General features: G+C 41.2%; 1 pseudogene; it reads left to right on the forward strand.

Moving 5' to 3' along the window:
* Nucleotides 1–5,716: 5,716 nt before the first annotated feature.
* LOC109433971 (peroxiredoxin-5, mitochondrial) lies at nt 5,717–6,265 on the forward strand (annotated as a pseudogene).
* The last annotated feature ends 13,643 nt before the right edge of the window (nt 6,266–19,908 follow it).

The raw sequence follows: 19,908 nt of genomic DNA on the forward strand, positions 1-19,908 counted from the left end.
AGGTTTTTGTAAATTAACAGAAGGAACACTGAAAGCAAATCTAGGGCAGTCATCAGGATTTAAAGGTATAGTATAAAAACAATCTTTTAAGTCCAAAACAATTTTATATGTGTTTTTTTGGTATGGCTGCAGGACAGGGCAAGCCTGGCTGTAAGGCTCCCATTAATTTCATGGTTTTATTAACTTTTTGTAAATCTTGTCATAATCTCTATCTACCAGATTTTTTTTTTTTTTCATAATATCAAAAATGGGATAATTCCAGGGAGAATTGGAGGAAGCAATGTGTCCCTTTTAAAGTTGGTCCTGTACTAGCAGCTTGTAAACTCTTTTGTAGGGGGGACCTTTGATCTTTTACGCCTGGTAATTGTCTCATTGTCACAGGGGCTACAACAGGGGCCTCAGGCTGTGGATCTAGCCCTGCAACTACACTTGGAGGAGAACTTAATTGTAACCTAGGCTTCTATTTTGATTGAGATTTTAATAAAGGCCCAGTCTGTTGAGCCTGGACTAATTGCATTTGAACAGAGAGGGAAGTGAGTGCAGCTTGTAATCTTTGCACCTCTGCTTCCAAGGGGGATCTTTACCCCGAGGATTCCATTGATTTCTAAAAGGAATCTGGGGACTCCGAGGACAATTTTCTCCATCCACAGCAACTTTGAGCTCAATCAGCTGTCCCTGAATCTTTTTTAGCTGATCTGCAAAAGAAAGTGTAGTGCCTGCAGGTTGTCTGCCTTCTTGAGCCATAGCCACCAAAGGAGGGTATTTGTTCCTATTATGTTTGGCTGTTTCATCCTCTAAGTCTTCCTGATCCTGAGAGTCTAAATCTTCCCAGTCCTCGATCGGAGGTTCCTGATAAATAGGCTCTGTATCTTTAAAAAGTTCTTCTGTGGGTTTGGCTTCCTCCCCCTTTTCTCTCTCTGCCAGAGAAGCGGCAGATGAAAGAATTTCTTCATTGCCAGCTTGTTTTACTTTCTCTAGCTTACAGCTCTTACGCCTGAGATCTAAACAATCTCTAATCAAGGTCCACAACCCGAATGTTTCTACAGGGATCTGCTGAGGTCCGTGGGCAGCATAATAATCTTGTAACTGCTCTCCCATTTTCTCCCAAGTTTCCAGACTGACAGTGCCTTCTTCTGGAAACCATGGACAAACTTCTTTTACAAATTTTAAAAACTTATCTAACTGTTCTCTGCTCACCCGACTGCCACGGGCGGCAAGCAATTTCTTAAGTCCTCTAACATACAGGTCCTTGCTGCTAGCGTGACCCATCCTTCACCCTAACTCGGCCCTTCTTTCAAACAAAGAAAACACTCTGATGCCCGTCTGGCCGTGCCCCTCGCGGAGCCAAATCCGTCTTAGCTAAGGCGCTCCGGTATAATTCCCCGGCCAGGTGGGTTGTAAAGCCCAGTCGCCGTTATGCCATATGACAGAACCGGAACCGCAGATTAGGGCCCAATCAAGCTCCGTAACAAAAAGTCGTGGAACTATCACTCACTCACACATTCATTCGACCGAGGGGTATTGTGCCTTACTCACCACGCATCCACTGATAAGCTCTGCTGGGCCCTTGCCACGTGGTGTTTCACTGTTACCCGTATTCAGGTCCCTGTTCGGCGCCAAGTGTGACGGGCCAGCCGCCACGAGTCGATCAGTACCTGAATGGGGAGTGGGAATGAAATAAAAGACACACACAAATGTTAATGCGGCCGGTCTTCAGTCATGCTGAAGCCCTGAGTTTATTATCTCTAACCAATATATACAATTTGAGTACGTGCAGTTAAACGAAGAAGATATGCATTATCTCAGTGAAAGTAAATCTTTCCAGCTTCAACCTTACTTTGACATAGAAGATACAAGGTCACTGAAACTCACAAAAGTAAATATCTCAAGGAGACAGAATCTACTAATTGTCTAGAAAGCCCTTAGTTTTCTGTGTCTGGGAACTGGCCGTTTTCACCACATTCCTCAGCAGCCGTTAGGCGCTTTTCAGATAAGGCAGAGACAATGTTATGGGGGCAGAAACCGAGCCAGTCTGCAAGGTTCAGGGCTGCAAGAAACCATGGCTCCCCACACATTCTTAGGCAGCAGAATGAGAGTGGAAATGCTGCATGCACTAGACTGCCAGTCATAACAGTAACGACTACTGCGTTTCCCCGAAAATAAGACCTGGCTGGGTCATCAGCTCTAATGCGTCTTTTGGAGCAAAAATTAACATAAGACCCGGTCTTCTTTTACTATAATATAAGACTGGGTCTTATAAAATAATTTATAATATAATATAATATAATATAATATAATATAATATAATATAATATAATATAATATAATACCAGGTCTTATATTAGTTTTTGCTCCAAAAGACGCATTGGAGCTGATTGTCCCGCTAGGTCTCATTTTCGGGGAAACGGTATGTGCGGGGATGGGCATGTTGATTAGCTTGTTGTAGTGATGGTTTCACAATGTACACATGCAACAAACCATTAAGTTGCATACCTTAAATACATACAATTTTTATATGTCAAAAACAAAAAACAAAAAAACAAAACAAAAGAACAATCTTCTGGTCCGCCTAAGCTGCAGAGAGCCACCCCAGTCAAGGTGCTGCACTTCCTGGGACAACCCACGTCAGGAGGCCGAGCAAGGTGTCAATAAAATGCCCCAGCACCTTAGTTCAGCCTGACAGGAGACAACTCTGAAGAGTAACTTCCCTCTAGACTCCCCACTGGGCTCCTGAGGCTTTGGGAAGCCCCCATGACAGCTCAGCTTCCCACCCGCTCAGCTCTGCCCCTTCCCCTTCCTTTCATCACAGCTAATCCCTAATAAACATCTTCTTTTATCCCAAATTCTATCTCAGAATCTGCTCCCAGAAAACCCAGCCTGGGACAGTTGGTATTGGAGATACTCTGAGAAAGTGCCATGGCGTTTGGGAGAGGAAGTCTCCCGTCCAAGCTGGCAGTGAGGTAAGTGGAGCCGGACAGCCGCGGGACAGGGAAGTGTGTGGCAAGCATTAGAAACATGGAGGAAGCCGCCCTGGGAAGAGCCAGGCCTGTGCTGATGTGCTTCAGAAAGATAATAACAAGGCGAGATGAGTCAAAGCCAAGGGAAACTCAGGTGTGAAAGCCAGAGGGTCATTTTGCTTGTGGTGGAAGCAGAGCCTGGGATGAGGGTAAGACCAAGAGAGATACTGACTCCAGCAGAAAATTTAAACGAGCGCCCAATAGGAAAACCCTCTGAAATCAAGAGGGAGTGGCTTCCTCTCAGGCCTGCAATGGCATCTCTAAGCTGATCCCTGTGGAGTTGAGGTTGGGAAGAGAAACAAACAAAAGCAGACACCATTGTACCAAACTGCTTGTGGATATTTTGTCGTCTTGTGTTAGTGTCTGTAAATTTTTTTTTAAATGATTTCACGCAAACAGTGTGTTATATGTGTGCATGTGTTACTTTCTATCTACACCAGGGGTTTCAACAGGGAGGGTTTGCTCCCACGGGACTTTCAGTGATGTCTGGAGACATCGTTAGCTGGCACAGTTGGAGATGGTGCTTCTAGCCTCGAGTTGAATGCAGGACACATGCTTCAAACAGCCTGCAGTACACAGGACAGCTCACCACACATAGGGAGTAACACAGGAGTATTCGGTCCAAAATGTCAATAGGGTGAGAAATTGTGTTCTGCCTGAGACACTGGCAGTTTGAAGTACCCTCAACAGAAGTAGGCACTGCAGTCAATTAATTCTTCTGTAAAGGATCCTGATCAGGAATTCAGACCCCAGAGGTGGCCTCTACAAACAAATGTCAACCCGTTGCTAGTTGAGCTGTGCTCCTGGAGTCCCTAAGTAGCATTGGAAATCAGTGTTGTCAGGAAAGTGGGTGGGTTACAAACAGTGAGCTGGCACTTCTGTCCATCCTTCCGTGCGTAGGAGTATCAAATCTGGTGGTTCCAGCAGCCTGTTCCCATTGAGGGGGTGCTCTGGGCCCAGAGCTGCAGTTCAGCACATGCCCAGGGAGACTCGATCACATGATCCAACTACAAGTTCAGCTGACTCTTCTTAACCCCCACCAGTGGTGCCAAGTCCTTGAGTCCAATGGCTCATGAACCAACCCGCTGAAAACAGGAGTCAGTCTCCCCTTCTGCCAGAAAACCCCAGACAATGGTCGCCTTTAGGTCCTGGTTTCCAGCAAGGGCAGGGCCCACAGCAGAGGCAGGTGAAAGCTGTAGGCCACCTTTGCCACGGTATCACTCTCAGGTGTACTTATGATGCAGCTAGGCTCATGAGGGCACTGCACAATCCTGCCGCAACTAACCTGAGCATATTTGGCCCTTCAGAGCTATCAGGGTATTTGCGGTAGATATCAGTGTCTGTCTTGGGAGAGAGTCTCTTCAGGAACACAAACATCTCCAAAAAGCAGATCCCTATAGGTTGCCTCATTCCCTGCCTTCTTTCTCTCATGGTAAAAGCTACCAAACCTTTGCTCATTCCTGGGAGGTTTCAGAGTCCCTCTCCTGTAATGAGGCCTTCTTATAACTCTGATAAAATGAACGTCACGTCGTTATTCTTACCAGTGCTATTTCAGCTGTAATTCCTGGCCAGTTCAGGAGCAGAAAAGGATTCTAATTGCTACTTCACCACATTCAGTAACATTGCTATTTGAGACTGCAAAACAACAGCAGCAACCACCATATTCAAACTGAGAGCAGCTTGTGTATAATATCTAAGTCTCTCTTTTTTCAGATAATTATTTCCTTGATTTCATCAAACTAATACATAACTAAGCATGAATTCTTTACAGGAAATATGTGCCGTTTGTGTGAGCAAAGCCCTAGGAGACTTTAGATTTAGACATATACAATCAAGAGATCTGAAGCTGAACTTTTGTCAAATAAATCACAATGCTTCCCATTTGATTTTTTTCATAATTTCTGTTTCAGTAGAGACTGAATCAAATGCCACAGTATAGGCCTAACATCCCCTTAACATCTCCCACAAATGTGTTAATATGTTGCTGTCATTTGAGGGGCGGGGGGGAAATAAAAGAAAAAACTAAAAAGAGCCATTTGGGACTGTTAGCTATTATTCTCAATTAAGTGACACGAAGATCGTATGTACCTTTTTCAGAAAGTTAAATTGTTATAAAGCTAAAACATTCCTATATTTTTACCACAAAAAAACATGCATATTTCACTGATAAAGACTGCTGTTATTGCAAGAGCCTCTGATGCTTGCACAGGGAAAGATGCATTTTAAAGTTTCTAGACTTAATGAATTCTTTGCCTGTTATTTAAAAGAACTGAAAGTTAGGCTTACTGAAAAGGAAAGTATTCTTTGATTTGGAAAATGCCTAATGGAGAGCTTCATACCTGCTCTAGATGCTGATTAATCAAGCATTAGAGAATGGGCAAAACCATTCCCCTGTGTAAGAAACAAAATAATAAATACATACAGAGTATAGGGTTTGTTTGGGCTACAGGTCCTTATGTGACTGTCAGAACTGGTTCCACACGCAAGTATTTTATCCGTCACAGATCCCAAGCACTATGATCCCATTCCCTACGAACCCCAAACTGTCTTATCTGCTTCACCACAATCCTCTACAGATTTAGAGAGAAAAAAAAAGAAAAAGGAAAAATAAAACTAGAAAGGAAGAAATAGGAGGTGGGGCCTGGTCTCCAGGAGGCTGCGAGGCTAAGTGCTGGCAGCGCAAGTGCTCAGCTGGCACAATGGGAGCAAGAGGGGACAGAGCAAGTGGAGAGTGGACACTTGCAGGCTGTGGTTTCAGAAGTGTCACCACAGCCGTGTCCCCAGTCAAGGTAGGAGATTCCGTCTCCTTGGTCATGGTGTTTGAAGGGGAGCCTGGGAACAAGGTGACCCTAGCAGAGTACAGGGCAAGAAAGTTGTGCAGTTTGGAGTCCCTGGGCCTTTGTCCCTAGCTGTCCCAAGACCCACCTGCCTGGGTTTGTGGAGAACGCTGGGGCTCTGAAGGCCGAGGGGGTCCAGGTGGTGACATGTCTGGGTGCTAACATGTCTTTGTGACTGGAGAGGGGACGAGCCCCCAGGTGGAAGGCGAGGGTCGGCTCCTGGCTGACCCTACTGGGACCTCTGGGAAAGAGACAGATTTGTTATTCGATGATTCAATGATGTCCCTCTTTGGGAACGGGTGACGCAAGAGGATGCTGATGGAGGATGCCCTAGTGAAGTCCCTGAGCAGGGAGCCCGATGGCCCAGGCCTCACCTGCAGCCTGGGCCCCAGCATCCTCTCACAGCTCTGAGGCCTCGGGCCCAGAGTCACTCCTACCTTTTCCTATTTCACCTGCTCAGCTCTGGGCAGATGTCCCCACCTCAGCTGGGGCCACTGAATTGGAAACTTGGGCAGACTTCCAGGAATAAACACGAGAGAGAGAGAGAGAGAGAGAGAGAGAGAGAGAGAGAGAAAACAATATTTTAGCTCTGATTAAGATGGACTCCATACACTAACAATGGGTCTTTGTTAGGGAGGAAAAAGGAGCAAATGTCACCTAAGGGCACATTCAAATAATTATGTTAATCTGACTCTAAGCACTTAGATTTTTGGAAAACAAATCTGAGCTACCAGTCTCGGACGTTTCTCTCATGGGCAGCGCAGTGGGGAACAGCAAACTGACTCTCATGGAGACCCTCCGATTCACTGTCAGTAGACATTTAGCAGCAGCTGTTGGGACTGGTCAACAAAGGCTGTGTGCATGAGAAAGTTGATCCAGGGAGAATGAGCAAGGTGTATAAGAAAAACAGTTCTGAGCTCTGCGGTTTACAAGGACTGAACCACGTGGCACGTGCGGTTAGATGAGGGCAATTCATAACCCCAAGAAGTGGCAGGGAACACTGACTCTGTCAGAGAAATCTATGCCGGAAAGCCACTGAGCTTTGAGAAATTTCCACTGGGAGATATGCTCAAGGTTTAAAAAAAATGGTGATTTGTCTTTATAGACATTTATTTTATCTTCCTGTGTTTCCTGTTACAAGCAGCTGCTTTTGTCTTATTGGTATTATAGATGAATGTGATTTCTGAACTAGTTCTAAATGAATGCTTCTGACTTGCTGGGTTGTCTTTCCTTCATGAAATCATGATATTGGCCTTTAGGATAGATTTGGATGTAGTCATTGGATATAATATTTGGATATAACAAATATTACACTGTTGTACTGACTCTGAAATTAGAAGTTATTGTCCTCAAGTATACGGCATCTTGGTAAAGGCCACATAAGAAACTATAGTTGAGGGGGACATAACTTTTCCACTGAATTATCTTCATGTAGAGGCACATACCATGCTGACATGCTGCCCAGATGCACCTTCAAGTACGAAGGGACCATTCTCTAAGCTACAGGAAGCTGCCTGATGACATCCCACAGCTATCACACCACCAGGCACTGCCTCGGCTAAGTAAAGCTGCCTCATCCAAGACAAGGCCCCTTTCTGAGTATTCCTGCACCCAATGACCGATCAAGGGGTCGGCGTGGAGATGCCCCATGAAGGCCTATTCCTCTAGTCCCAACTCTGGACAACTCTAAAGGGCCATGCCAACAGCAAAACTCCTGTGAAATCAGCTGAGAACTTTGCTGACATCACCTCACTACTCAAACACTCCCTCTGCCCAATCCTTCTTTCTTTCCCTAGGTATAGATCTCATGAGCACGCCCTAGTAGGTGCCCTGCTGGGTAATCTCCAGTTCAGAGTCTGCTTCCGGGCACCCCAGCCTGTGACCCTTTGTGCCAGGCAGCATCCATAACAGCAAACACTGAGATGGGGTCACCTACCATCTGGATGACAATAAGGCCCCCATTGGTGGTAGCTGTTGCACAGCCACCTCCAGGCAAAATGTATCAGTGTGATTGTTAAAACTTTCAGCAGTGGGGGACTGGGATGTCATGGTGTTAGAAAGCAATGTATTAGCTGATTATCAGCATTTGAGGATTATGGGGGGGATGGGGGGATAGTAACTCTAAGGACAGCAGAACCAATTGGCTATTGCTAAGTGTGATAGATGCTTTTGAAAAGGATAATGCAGAGCTAGTGTACTGAGCAGTAATTCAAAGTCATGTGAAGGCGAGAAGGCCTCCTGGGTCGCATGTAAAGGGTTCTCATCTACTGCAGCACAAGGACCAAGAAACTTCAGAGGAATAGCTATGTGAATAAACAAACGTGAGTGAACAGGAAATGTGAAGACCGTGATACCCCATGTTAAGGATTATACAGAGCATCATCAAAGAAAAGGCACTGAAAATGAGTCTGGGAGGGAAGACAGGCAAAGCCTAGATGATTTGTAGAGCAGTGAAAATCCTGACACCATCATGATGGATGGATGGCATTATATTAGGTTGGTGCAAAAGTAATTGCGGTTTTTGCAATTTTTCTTTTTAACCTTTTAAACTGCAATTATGTTTGCACCAACTTAATACAAACCCATGTAGTGTACGACACCCAGAGTGAACCCTAATGTCAGCTATGGACTTTGGATGTATCGTTGTAGGCTCATCAATGATAACAAGTGTACCCCTCTCATAGGGGATGTTGGTAATGGGGGAGTCTGTGCATGTGGGGACAGAGAGTATATGGGAAATCTCTGTGCCTTCCCCCCAATTATACTGTGGACCTTAAATGCTTCTAAAACATATGAAGTCTTAATTTAAAAAAAAAAAACAAGGTTGAGCAAATGACTCAGCCAGTGCCATCTGGCAGCACCATCTGCCAGCCTCTGTCATCAGATAACCAAGTCGTGGCACTTAAAAGGGACGTGTGAAGAGAATAGCCCGAGTGGCTGGGACAGGGGTTGTGCATGCTCCAATAGCATAGGTCTGCACGTATTAAAGCTGCTAAGATCTAGCTACTCCCGCCACCCAATGTCCAAATTGTCAGCCATAGAGACCACATGGTAAGGAGTCCCTGATAGGACACCATCCGTCACGGCAACTAACCAGCCACTTGTGGCGAGTTTACTGCACCCTGGACCCCTTCCACCCTGGAAGGAGTAGTGATTTATTTTGACAGGAACAGATACGTAGTTGAGGGTATCAGTTTATTTTCTTTTTCTGCCAGGAAACCTCAACAGCGTAACTATCCAAAGAGTCACATTATAACCTATATTATATAAAGGGAATGACAGGTGGACATATAACCATGGGATTTCCTTTATTGTATTATAATCTATACCACCCAGAAGCTTCCAGCCAGCAAGAGCAGCCTGTTAGGCATGGCTGAAGTGTCCACTTGGAGGCCCTCTTTTATAAGAATAAGGTCTATTCCAAAAGATGCAGTGCATACTTTAAAGCATGCACTTTTATGTGGTGCTGTAGGTTTGTTAGGGAGACTATGTAGGCTCAGGACCCCAGGGGTGTGTGGTAGGCAGAATTTTAAGTTGGCTACCTGCCCATATATACACCCTACCTGCATAATTCCCAGGGCTGTGAATATGATGGGTTTTACACCTGTGAATAGGTTATGTCATATGACCATAGTGGACCATAAGGTGGGGAGAGTATTCCAGGTGGCCTGCCTAATCACATGAGCAGAGAATTTTCTCGACGGTAGAAGAAAGGGAACTCAGAGTTTTAAAGCAGAGGAAGGATTTGATATGTGTTTGCTGACTTGAAGATGGAGGCGGCCATGTGTCAAGGAATACAGGTGGCCTGTAGGAGTGGGGACATGTCCCTGGTTGATAGCCAGAAAAGTAACTGGAACCTTTCTTACAACAGCAAGGATTGAATCCTGCCAACAGTAAGAATGAGCCTAGAAGCAGCTTTTCCCCCAGAGGCTCCAGACAAGAACATAACCTCGCTGACCCTGATTCTAGCCTTGTGATACCCTAAGTCCTGCCAGACTTCTGATCGCGCTATCAGTGTTGTGTTAGCCCCTTAGTTTAGGGTAACTTGTTACACAGCAGTAGAAAAGTCACCTTAGTGGTTCCTTTTACAAGCAGCACAGACCTGGGAGGCCTACGTTTCAATGACTAAAATCAGTTGCCTCATATATATTGTCCATCTTTCTAGTTTTTGGAAGCAGGAGAGTAAGTGTAATATTGGTTATCTTGTCGTGGCTGAAGCAGAAGCACAATCACTTTGCTGTTTTAAGTAAGCATGAAATTTTCTGGCATCCAGTCGGTCAGTGACATCTACCTGGGTCTAGTATTTCTGATGGAGTAATAGCGAGCTTGTGTTCTTAAATAAGACTTTGGAGAAAATGAAATAATTGAGTAAAGCAAACGTCATTCTGGGTAACCTATACACACCTGTTTTTTGCGTGGTTCGCTGAGTGATGGGTATACCCAGAAGTGATTTCAGTTTTCAGATCATGACCACATTTCCGTTGGGATAGGTAACCCTCTGATAATCACATGTTTTAACTGTAGTTAGATTTTTAATCCTGCCCTTCTTCCTCAATAGGCTCTTACAAAGCAGCCTCTTCTGTTCTGTTCTGCTTTCCTTTTATTGAGTTTCACACTGGCTTTGCTTCATCTGTCAGGTCACAGCTTCCATTATTAAAATTATCCAAACTCTAATATTCCTTCTATACTTATTTAGAGTCCATCATTAACACCCACATTTTTTCTACTCTAACCCCCAAAAGGCTCGTCCTGATATTCCTGCCTTAATCATTTTCCCCTTTGATCTTTGTTTCTCATTTTCTTTGCATCGATGTCAAAATCCTTCAGTATGACACGGAAGAGAATATTTCTTCTCTCTGAAGGTGGGAGATGATATGTAATCTTCCCCATTGGGGAAGCTGCAATGTCTAAAAATTATCCTCCAGAAAACCCATACGCATTCACCGTGCACCGGAATAAAAGAAACCGGAAAATAACATTTGGTCACTGTGTTTCGTATTAAGTCCATTGGTTGAATTGTGTGTTTTTTAATGCATTCCCTTAAGAAACTCAAAGAGAGTATAGGAGGACATATTGGATAAATAATTTCATTGTCCTCTAACTTTTGCAAGTGGAGACAAACTTATGTAGAAAGATACAAATGTGAACACATACCACTCTGATGTAGTCATGACATCTACAAAACAATGTTTCCTGGAAATACCTGTGTGAGAATGGGTCATGTCATGAACGTGGACTTCCTGATGTACTCGAAATATATCTCTGACAAGATTTTTGAGCTCCACAGCCTATCAGAGGAAAACCTTTTGAGTTATTAGTTGTTCACATTCTGACAATAAAAAATGTTCTCCGGAGACACAGGAAACTCAGTGAGAGCCTGCTGTCATGGGACTGGTTTGTTCTCTTCACAGACCCGGCCTGTCCTCTGTGTGAAGTCAATCCTTAAGATTCCGGAGGGGAGCGTGAAGAATTGTGATTATATATACCTGCCTTTTCCTTACAATAAGAGAACTCATTCTTTTTCACATTTCTCATGGCACTTTTAGAATTTCATAAAGGTGGCTCTGTGCTACCGATGTAGAAGAGTGTTGTGATTTCTAAGTTATTCCTTATATAAGGATGTTGTTTTCGTGTTTTTCCTTAATTATAAAAAAATTGGGATGCCATAGGAGTTTACAAGTCCTAGGAGGAAAAGCCACTAATTTAATTCTGGCTGATCCACAGCAGTATTCTAAAATTAAATATTCTGTATGCCTTGCCTTAGCTCCTCACAAACACTAGTATTAAGTGAAGCATACTGTATTTGCACACCTGGAAAGAAAGTTTCCTTGGACAGAGCTCAGTAAAAAGGGACACCTTGCCCTTAGCATTAAACTGTCAGGAGATAGTTCTTAGAGAGGGAGGAACAAATATCGTGAGAGCCCAATCAATAGGGTCCAGGCACGTGTAGGGGAAAGGAGAAGTAAGAATTCCAGGAATTCTACTTCGTAGGAAGATAATACTAACTCACTATCTTGGGGAAGGGGGGTTAGCACCATGAGGGGTGATGAGTTTCTCAGATATCAGGATGCATGACCTGGAAGAATTGTACCTGCTGAAAAGCTCCCTGCACAGCTAAGGGGGATGGGGGTGGTGTGTGTGTGTGTGTGTGTGGAGGGTGGATGTCTAGTCCATGCTTTGCTCTGCGTGCCCTGCTTGGGGCTGTCTCCTGAAGGACAGAATGGCTTCAGATTCAGACCAAGACACCACATGTAATAGCAGAGGCCGGCCCTCTCCTCTCCTCTCCTCCTTCCACCCTCCACCCATCTCCCTCTCTTCCTTCTGCTTTCCCTTCCCTGCTGTCTGCTTTCTCATTCTGCTTTCCTTCCCTGGCCTCCCTCTGAACATTAAAAGGAGCGTTATGTGGATTTACCAAGAAGGTGAATTTGACTTCATTAATGAAGCAAAGAAAAACAATGAGAAATGAGGCTTGAGAGGAGAGGAATAAGGAAGGAGAAATTGGTAGGATGCATTGAAATCCAGAGCTGGAGATTCGGAATGGGGTGGAGGTATTTTGAGTCAACTAACATCGTGATGAAAACAAGAGTTGAGAAATATTTTTCTGGTAAATGCATACAAAGGGAACTAGACCAAGTGGAGACTGGAGAAACTCATGACAGTTTCCCATCAATGAGTGAATTATAAGAAAATATTTGTGAGGGAGGTAAGAACAGTTTAACTACATTGGACCAAATGGGACCAGCCAAGACTATACTCAGGAAAATCAAGTGAGGCTCAATGGGGCATGCATATAGTAAAAATCTAATAAATAACAGAATTCCAGTAATAAAACATGTTTTATTGCATTCTGTTACTGGAATTCAGTTAACTTAGAACATCTCCCCACATGAGCAGTTTAAATAGATATGAAAACAACCTCTCACCCCACCCCCCAAAAAAGCAGAATATTGCAGAATACTGGCTAAATGTATTTCTAATATGTAGGAATAGAAAACTTCTACTGCATATGATGCTTGTGTGATCTCGAAGGAGTATGTATTCTTTTTTAATTGCAAAATCCTCAAACAAGTTTGACAGGTTAACAGGGCAAAGGAGTATATCAATAGAGACAGCCCTCTATTTCTAATTATGATTTCTTCCTACATAAATTCAGATTGTGAAAATTTTAGGACTTGCAAGTAGAGGTCTAGCCTCATATAATTTAAAAAGTGTAATAGAATGCCAAGACTCAATCTTGGCAACCCATTTCCAGCATTTTGTACATATTCTTTAATTTTTTTTCTTTTCCCTTATAATTGAACACACAATTAACTTAGGGCTCAACTGGAGCTAAAAATTCACCATTTTTTTTTTTACATAGCCAATTATTTCAATCTTTGTCTCAATTTTGTGAAATGTATGAGACCTACACTTATCACTTTTTCCATTTATCACTTCATTTTTTGGTAAATGAGTAACGGCAAATGCAATAAAATATTCAAATAATGAAGAAACACTACTGTGCAAATTGGCAACAGTGAGAGAACAGAGCTGTTAGCTGTCAAGCAGTGCCCGTGAAGCTCAAAATTCTTGTTTTTCGGTTAATGCATGAAGTCTACATTCAGAGTACGATGGGATGTGATTTATAAATATCAATGCATAATAATGTAAAACAAGATAACAGTTTGTGAAAGATGGATATATAAAATTCAAAATCCACCCATCGTTTGTATAACTATCCCTTCAATTAAGCATATATGCTGTCTCCACAACAGGGGGTAGAGTCCTTTTACAGAAGAACCTAGAATATAAAGAGATTGGACATACATTCTTCTAAACATGGAAATTGTGGTTATTTTGAATTGCCGATGGTAAAAAAAAAAAAAATTGTCTCTCAGAGGTAAAGGCAATAATAATAAAAAAATGCTCATGTGGAGTTAATAAAGAAAGATTGATTCATGATGTAGAGTGATGGGATCTTGTAGAAAAAGGACTGTGCCATTCTGGAGAGTCTTATAGGAGATGAAAGGCATACAAGAAGTTGTCAGCTATGTGGAGTAGACTTTAAGAATGCAGAGTTCCGATGGTTCAGTGAAAAATGCCTGGGGTCTACTGCTTAGCCTTTCTTATAATCTTTCTATCCACTTTTCCGTAATGAAGTAGTTCTGTTTTAAATCTTCAATTACCAGCCTTAAACTAAATAGTCCTTGATATACAACTCCAACTCCCCACACTCATTTAAGATTCATTCTCCCTGCTTTCGGTAGTTGTTTAGTGTATTGACAGGTGCATGGATATTGGGATTTGAAATAACAAGGTTCGAATCCCAGCTCTGCAGTGTGTCAGTTGTGCAACCCTGGGCTAGTGAGCTCGTTTCTCTCTAAATCTACGTTTCCTTACCTGGAAATGGGACAATGTACACATCAAACATTTTATATGAGGATTAATGAAATCACACACACACACGCCCACTAGGATAGTATCTGGCACATTGTATTCATTCATTTATTCATTAAATATGGATCTATGGGGAGCTTTCCATATACCAAATACTATGCAGGCAACAGTGGTAGAGTGGTAACAGGACAGATACAGTCTCTGCCCTAACAGAGCTTAGTGATGTAGATGTGAGATGGACAGGAAAGAAGAAAATCACAAGATTGTGTTGATGTGATAGGAGACTAATGAGATGGTGGGAACATATGCAAGTGTGCAGATTCTTTAGCGCTTTAATGAAGGCTCCCAAAGGGAGTTAAATCCAAACTAAGACTACGTGGGGAGTGAGTCTAATGAAGCATGGAGGTAAAGCAGGGAGGGAAGGATATTCTGAGCAGAGGAGACACATGTATGAAAGAAGAGCTATATTACATGTTTGAAGAATTGAAAAAGTTTAGTTCTGGAACGCTGAGTACAAAGTACAGAGTGGCAAGAACAGAGGCTATAGCAGTAATGCAAGAACCACGTCACACAGGGATTTATGAAGGACTGTACTTCATGCTGAAGATAGTGAAAAGCCAGTAACACATTTTGAGCAAGGGTGACACAACCATGATTATATTTATATCAATACGGACGGAGTGGACTGAAAGTGAGCACTCCTGGAGGTAGGGAGACCAGCTCAGTTAAAGTATGGGCTCATCCACCCAGGTTGCCCTTCACTGATAAATGAAGGGACATCTTGGTTCCCAAGGATGAGTGGTATGGAGGAAAGCACAGCAAGTCTTCCCACCCCACAGTCCGTTTGCTTATCGGGTAGAGCTCCCTGGAAGGCTGTGTGCACCAAGACACGAAGGATCACTCTCAGTTTGTGAGTTCTTCAGAGACGGGCCAGAGGGTTATATTTTCCCAGCCACTTTTGCACATCCTAGCTGCATACGTTAAATTGATTTCCCTTTCTATTTCCTAAACTGTCTTATCTAATCCCTGGGAAAGCCAAGTTCTGAATCTATTGTAGGTAAATCATGCAGGTGCATGAATATGAGAGAGAAATGCCTGTCTCTGTTCTCTTAACATTCCCCTGGTTCATCTAAATTGTTGAAGACTATTAAGTCACTTGAAATATGAGAACAACTTGACTTAGACTCGCTTAATTTTCTTAGATTGTAGCTATAACAAGTGAACATAACAGGTTTCCTTGCCAATTTTTCACAAAGTCGGTAGCAACCATCTAAGAAGCTAGAGACAAAGTGGGGTGGAGAAAACTAGGTGAATATAAGTAATATCTAAGATAGGTAACAGGATTCGGTAGTGAATTGGCTATTGGGATGAGCGAAAGTAGAGTGAATAGAAAAAAAATAAAACCTAAAGAAATGACTTTGCTTAAGGCCTTAATAACTGCCACTCACCCACATTAGGTCGTAAAGAATTGAATGTCCTCACATCACATTATAGTCAACATGTGACTTAGGGATTTCTCCTCTAATCATTTCACACCATAGTTCTCTTAACTAAGCTGCTTCTGTTTTTGGTTAAGAATCAAACAATTCGGAATGGAGGCCCTCTCTGACCCTTACGTCTCCTTTGTCCTATATGTTCATTTATTTCCCCAGCTCATTAGTAACTCACACTTGGAAAAATAGAATAATTTTATATTTGGTCTTCCTGGTCCAGCTAAGCTGGAAAAATTATCTGCAAAAATTATATAAGACAGATCCACTCACTTTCACACAGATCTCATAGATAATTCTCTTGAAGCCCAGAAAAGTTAAGTGAACTATCAAACATCATATAGCTAGTACTTTCTAAAATGAAAATTAGAACCAAGGAAATCTCTTTGACAATATAATATCTTTTCTATCATCACACGCAACCTGCATATTATTCTGCTTTCAGTTTTCTCTTCTTCAAACACTAATTTCAGCTCCTCAAAAGCTACCAGTGGTTCTTTTGTCTGTAAATAGAATCCAAATTTTCTGTTATTTAAGACTATTATCTGGCCTTACCTTACCTACCATTATTTCCCACCATATCTCAGCACAAATCGCCACACCTCACTGTAGTACCATTATCTTCTGCACATACCACGCTCATTATAGGCTGTAAACATTAGCTTATGATGCTTACTACACTTAAATTGCCCTTTTTTTTTTTTGCCCTTAGTCCCAATCATCTATTTCTTTCAAGGTAATTGAAGTTCATTTCATTTTCTCCAAAAATGTCTTTTGCTTTCCCAGCAATAATTGATGTCTAATTGAATTCTCGCTTATATCATACCTTTGGATAAAATGTTATTCTACTTTGCTAAATAACTATTTGGAGTAAAATAAGTTGTCTCTTCTAAATTATTTTCTATATGTTTGAGAAGGGTAGTGACTGCACCCAGAGTTTATTTAGCATTCTCTTTTGCAAAAACAGTGCTATTCATATACTAATCATTCAGGGAATAATGGTTAAATACATGAAATGAATTTTCAATAATATTAAAGAGAAGTATATTTTCATAGCGAATCTCAATTTCTTGGCTTTTACTTGGGATATCAACTCTCCTGTATCTACTGCTGTCCACAAATTTGCGTTGCTAGGAGAGGGAACTATTTTTTTTTTAAGCAGATCCCTGTGTTAACTAATACCATGTTTTTTACCATTCTAAAGCAAACTAGCATCTCCAACAACTTTCCACACTCAGGAATCTCTGGATCATAGAATTCATATTTGGGTCCATCAAGAAGTTGTTCTCCACCATAGAGAAACACTCTCATAAAAAGCAATTATGTAATTTAAATTAAATTTGGGAAATTGATTATTACTTTGTCTTGTTTAACTCAACTTTAGAATTATGTAACATAGTCTCTATGCAATTATGCATAATAATTATGTATTTGTATAATTTATATATGGTTTATATAAAATTATATGTAATCTACAAATTACTTTAGAGGTTATATGTAATTAAATATATAAAACATGTAATTATAAGTCATTTATAATATACAAGTTAATCACTTGAGGTAATCTAAAGTATCTGTAGTTATTTCAATCAAAAAGTGAGTATCAAGAACTTATTTAACAGTCTATCATAACTGTATTTCAATTTTTAAAAAATATTCAAATTTCATAGTTCCATCTTGTTTGCCTTTCTTACAAACCATTCTGAAAACAATGTTAGAGAGTATCATAGACCATTAGGCTGGAACTATTAGTGATTCTATAGTCCCAAGCATGATTTTTCAGGTAAGGTAATTCAATATGAAACAATCTCCCCCCAAAATTCACAGTTAGACATGCATGATACAGGACAACACAACTCCAAGACACTATCATTATAATTTTTCTCATTGCTCTCTGATTGGCTAAATGAGACTAAACGTTTTATTTATTTTTGTGTGTATGAGACACTTTCGACTTTTTAACTATTTCAGCACCTTACCTTGGGGTATCCCCAAAGCTTATAGTGCCACCAGGAATCTTGCAATATTATTTGAGAATGTAAGATCAAAAAATAGCCACAGAAAACACAGACAAGAACACAGCTCAAAGGCATGGAAATATCAATGAGCAGAAATGCCCTAGCAATTTGAGTATCCCCACCCATATACCAAAGAAACTTACATGAAAATATTCCTTTTTTCATATTTTTTTCTTACACATTTAATATCCTTGCTTTATTAGGTAGTTAAACTTATTTGCTACCAGCTTCCCTTTAACCTGTCTCTTCCATTTTTACCATACTTTTCAACTGTTTTTTTGTAATAACTGTTCAATATAACTCCTGGGTTGTTGTAGGATTTAAATGTGCTCATAACTATGAGACACGAAACCGTGTGGAAAAGTGAAAAGCTCATTAGAGCTGTAAAATATCATTATTATCATTCCTCTCTTAAACAGGAGTTGCCTTGTTGTAACCTAGAAATAAAAATTGTCATTGTGTAAGTACAAGATTATGGGAACACAGGGAATTATTGAAGAAAGGACAGTATAAATGCTCATCCAAAGCAAAGATGGCAGAGACATGGACTGAGGGGAAGCACAGGTGAGACAAAAACGTTAGTGTTGAAGTTGGAGTGGTCCAGCAGGGTGTCTGGCATGGCTGCTACCATCCAGGGACCAGCCCAGTTCTTTGTTCCTTTTCTCAGTCCCATCTGGGCTGACCCACCTCCCCTTCCTCGTTCAGAAGCTGTCTCTTTCAGTCTCCAGGTTTTTCAGAACTGAAAACATTTTCTCTTCTTCTACTGACCTCTTCCCTCCAACCTACATTTCTGAATTTATCTTGGATAAATAGGTCTCCCCATCCAGAACCATTTGATTTCCCCTGGGGAGGAAGCAAGTATGTTGGTATAACATACTATACAAATCACAAGGCATCCAGATAAACTAGAACCAATCATCACCTGTCCCCAAATACTTGCCAGGCCAAAGTCATGGATTAATGCTTACAGAAGGAAAAATAACCTGCCGAATGGCCCCCAGTGTCTGAAGCCCTCTCTTTAGTGGGGTTCTCACCCTGCAGCAGCGTCTTTGACATACAGTATTTATTCATCCTATGGGACTCTGTTCTAACGCTGGTACTCAGTGATGATTTTCTGTGCCTGTTCTAATCCTGTCTAAGAAACGGGATGATGAGACGAGCACTTTCATGTGCAGATGTGAAATGTAAATGTATAGGCTTTAAAGGTTTGAAGAGGCAAAATTGTAAGAGGCAGCAAATGTCACAAAGCTGTAAAAATGTTCAATTCTGTTCTATAGAATTACTAGGCACTGAGCAAAGAAGACACAATGAACATTAGACTTAAATTTTTTCAAAAAAAGCAAATGTGGCCAGAAATTGCTAAAACCTTATAACCTAAGAAATGAGCTTAGTTTGGATGCAAAAACAAAAATTGAATATTAGAACCCAATATTTATAATGTCTTGTTTCTTCCATAGCTTGGTAACTGAACACTGTAATAATCCTGGAGAATTCCCCCAAACAGGAATAACTTAAATATCACAGACCTATTTTTATAAACGGAGAAAAAAATCCACCAAAATTCAACATTTTCTCTGTATTGGACATAAAATTACTCTGCTCGTGGGCATCTTAATTTGGAGCTCAGTGTCATTTACCGGGACTTGATAAATTTGTTTTCTAGATAAGGCCCAGAAATCCTGGGTACTTTTTGCTATCCCCGTGCATAAAATTTCATCAACTCTCCAGAGGTAATAAAGTCTGCTAATAGGCTAACAGACAGGTCAGATCAAGAGAAGTATCTCTACACACAGAAAAGCAAGACCCCAATTACAATATACGTTCCTGATAATAGCTGCTGTTAAAAAAGAAAGATTATTAAAATAATGGCAACAAATTTTCCAAATCACTCTATTTACCCAGTATAAATAGAAATTATATGAAATAAGACAGAAGATATGTCTTATCTATCTTCTTCCTCTAAACTTAATTATTATCTTTGAACTGTCTAAGTTAAAGTTGGTTTCTCCCTTTTTTATCTTAAGAATAAATGCTTTGCTTTGTCCCATTTATGCTCTGAGCATCAAAAAACTGCTTTTATTCTGCAGCTGAAATGTTTCATTTTGCAACTCTAATAATCAAGTTAGAATAATCCTGTTCCACTCCATAAAACCGGAATTCTCAGTTTGTT

The sequence above is a fragment of the Rhinolophus sinicus genome, linkage group LG11 (genome assembly GCF_036562045.2).
Source record: "Rhinolophus sinicus isolate RSC01 linkage group LG11, ASM3656204v1, whole genome shotgun sequence".
Classification (NCBI taxonomy): Eukaryota; Metazoa; Chordata; class Mammalia; order Chiroptera; family Rhinolophidae; genus Rhinolophus; species Rhinolophus sinicus.